This window comes from Ascaphus truei, chromosome 2 (assembly GCF_040206685.1).
Source record: "Ascaphus truei isolate aAscTru1 chromosome 2, aAscTru1.hap1, whole genome shotgun sequence".
NCBI classification, from domain to species: Eukaryota; Metazoa; Chordata; class Amphibia; order Anura; family Ascaphidae; genus Ascaphus; species Ascaphus truei.
In genome coordinates, this window is record NC_134484.1 from 110,908,953 (window position 1) to 110,912,973 (window position 4,021).

The following is a 4,021-nucleotide window of genomic DNA, read 5'->3' on the forward strand; positions in this document are numbered from 1 at the left end:
CCCGACACCTACCCAGCCTGCCAGACCAATCTGGCACCTAGAGTGACGTAATAGTCCCACAACATTGCCTCGGGCTGGAACGCAACCAAGAAACAATATAATATCATCAATATTTTCAACATTCTCATTTTGGAAAAATCGTAATCGTATTGCCGTTCAATGCTTTACTAACCCCTAAGGTGGGTAAAGGAGTTAGGTGGTGTATTTTTTTTAATGTATTAACTCCCATTGGTTCCTGTGATATCCCTTGGTAACCACTGCAATGTTGATGTATATCAACTTACAATTCATTTTTACCGGGTGCAATATTTACTCAACTTTTACGGAGTTTGATGTATCCCGCCATAAAAGTATTATATTGCAACTTTCTAGATCAACGGGAAGACCGGAGCACAGCTCACCAGTGCAAAGTAGGACACCAAGGTTTTTCTTTCAACGATTTATTGATTTAAAAACATAAGGCAGAAGTCCTACAGACGCTCTGACATGTTTCACGCACAGGGCGCTTTCTCAGCGGCGCCTGTTAGGACACACAACAACCTGTTATAAAGGACATCCCCCAATTCAATCAGGTGAAAAATTTGAAAAATTAACTCTGTCCACCAAGCCTCTGTGGAATATACAGATTGATAGATATAATCACAATCAACTGGGATGCAAATCCTTAAGAACAAGCATAAATGAGCTAAAATGTAAACTTATAGTAAGAATACAAGCAGTTAAAAAAAATAATTTAATACTATACTAATAAATAAATATGAAATAACATACAACCCTATGTCTATAAACCAAATCAATAAATCAGATAGTCAAAATACCAAGACCTAATGAATATTAGTAGATATTATACATGTAAATTACATAGAATGACTACATCTGAAATAACAATATAGATTGTGTATGATAACACCGGGGCCAACTTGTGAAAAGGAACTCCGCAATACATGTGCAATATGAGATGTTAATCTATCAAGAAATGTTTTAGTTCCCATTCAACATTTAACCCTTTGGGGCACAAAGTATCCATGGTAAATACCCAATACATCTCTCTCTTGTTGAGGGAATTTAATCTATCGCCCCCTCTAACCCATGAGGCTACATGTTCGATACCAGAAAACTGAAAGTTTGCAATACCCCCTTTTTGGCACTCAGTGAAGTGCCTTGATACTGGGTGTTCTAGATCTCTCTTTCTTATCAGTCTGGCGTGTTCTGCCATTCTGGTTTTAAGCGGCCGGATGGTCCTCCCTATATATTTTTTATTACACCCACAAGAAATCATATATACCACAAAACTTAAAGTGAAACAAAACTTGTGTGGTAATTGAATAAAAGTGGAAATTTTGTAATTAGATTTAGGGTGGACAGTTTGAATTTTTTTAATAGATTTAGCGAGTTTGCACAAATTGCATCGGCCGCATATGTGGAATCCAGATGGGATACCAAATATGCGGTCTGATATAGAGGGAAAAAAGGCTAGAGGATAGTGAAGAGGCCAATGTTCTAGCTTTTTTAAAAACAAATTTGGGGCCCTCTTTGGTAACCGTATCCAGATCTGAATCTAGTTTCAAAGTATTCCAATGTTTATGGACAATTTTTTGGATTGGATTAGCCTGACCATTAAATTGGGTAATGAATAAAGGACTCAAAAATTCCTGTTTCCTTACTTTCTTATGACTGATCAATGTACTCCTATCCTGTACACTTGCTTGTTGAAAAGCTGAATCTATATCTCGTTTGTCATATCCCCTTGGCTCGAACCTTGTGCTTAGGTCCCGAGAATTATTAACAAACGATGTCTCTTCAGAACAAAGTCTCTTGTATCGAAGAAATTGCCCCTTTGGGATCCCTCGAATAAGGGACCTGGGATGACTGCTCCTGGCATGAAGAAAGGAGTTTCTCGAATTAGGTTTCTTGAAAATATTGGTCTGTATAACATTATTAAGATCCACATGGAACATCACGTCCAGGAAGTTAATATGGTGAGTATGTGTCTCCATAGTGAATTTTAAATTAACCTCATTAGTATTAGGTGCATCAAAAAAAGTGTTAAGTGAGTCAAGATCCCCATCCCAAATGAAGATTAAATCGTCTATGTAGCGTTTATAGAAGACGATGTGATGACGGTGAATATTAGTGCAACCAAAAATGTGAGAGGACTCCCAAAGCCCCATAAACAAGTTGGCATAAGAGGGGGCAAAGGAAGTCCCCATTGCCGTGCCCTTATTTTGAAGAACAAACTGTGAATCAAAAAAAAAATAATTGTGAGTGAGTAAAAATAAGATACTATCTTGAATAAAGGTGCTCTGTGCAACAGAAAGTGTAGAAGAATGTAAAAAGTGTTGAGTGGCCAAAAGGCCCAATGGTAGCTCGTATTCCAGACTACTTTCTCCATTGCCAGGAGAAGATCTGTAGTATCACGAATGCAAGACGGTAACCCACGTACCAATGGTTGTAGAAATTTGTCGACGTACCGGGACACTCCATCTCCCATGGATCCAATGCTGGACACAATAGGCCTCCCCGTTGGGTTGGCCAGTCCCTTATGGATCTTTGGGAGATGGTGAAACACCGGCACGACGGGGTGCATACAATTCAGAAATTGGAATTCCTTGGGGGTAAGCACATACAATGTATTCCCCAGCTGTAGCAGATCCTGCAATTCCCTTTGAGAAACATTTGTTGGATCTTTTGACAATTTAGTATAGAAAGTTTGATCCTGTAATTGTCTCATGGCTTCGATTCTATATTTAGATGTGGATTGGACTACTATGGCACCCCCCTTATCCGCATTCTTTATCACTATGGAGCTGTCATCTCTAAGGGTCTTCAATGTCAAACGCTCATTATGAGTCAGATTATTAAAGGCGGGGGACGACAAGGAAAAACCACTCGCTAGAGTCCTGAGGTCTCTCTCCCCCAATGACTCGAAAGCCGAGATGTAGGGACCTCTGGATTGACTTGGTATAAACAAAGACTTTCTCTTGAGATCCGCATCCGTGTGACCAAAGAATGGGGGGGTGGTGTCAGAATGGTATTCTTCTACATAATTTTCTTCATGTAGAGCCTCCATGTCCAAAAGGAACGTAGCGTCTCTAAATGTACTGGGTTAAAATCTGTCCTTGTAGCACCTGTGTCAGTTGTTTCTTGAGTCCTAGACTCAACGTTTTTATTGGAATATAATTTTTTCAGAGCCAATTTACGGGTAAATTTCTATAGGTCGATGACCGTATTGAAAAGATCAAACTTTCTATAGGGGGCAAAATTGAGACCTTTGTTCAGCAGTAAGATCTGCTCTGATGTTAAAGTGGTGTCTGAAATATTAACAACGTTATTATTGTTTAAGAGTATTTCTTCCTCTTTCCGGGTCCTGTGAGCCAATCTGTTTTTCTTTCCATGTCTCGGCCTCTTCCGTTTTTTGAATAAGAAGCGGGAGGTGCTGAAAACGTGGAATTGGCTTGTTTCTCACGTGATGCATTGGGACGTTTCTGCTCTTTGTATCCTCTATCAGGAGTATCCCTTGTATGGTGATCCATTCTAGAAAAAGACACAGATGGCCTTTCGGTAGTATCGGAGGAATCTGTGTCTACACTAGAAGCATCAGTGGACCGAGTTTTGAGGATAGATTTTTTTGGTTTTGGATTTCGTTGGTCCACCCCCCTCCCCACTTTCGTGGAGTGGAGAGAAAGGGTGTCCGCTGTTTGATATCCCTTGCTACAGTCCTTTGCCAAAAATATATTTGATTCCTTTCATAATCTTTACGGTCACGCTCAAATTTGTCCTTCTTTTTGAACATGACCTTATCTTCCATTTTTTCTATATTCTTTAAAAGGACATTATCGTTGTGGGCAAACTGATCCATGGATTCAAATTTCATCAATTCAGATTTTAATGAATTGATGTGTGGTTGTAAACCAGCCTTTTCAGCTAATTTGGACTGGATAATAAATTCCATGAGTTTATTGGAACAATCATCCAGGATCAATTTCCACTTTTTCTCAAACTCGGTTTTTGAAAAACCAAA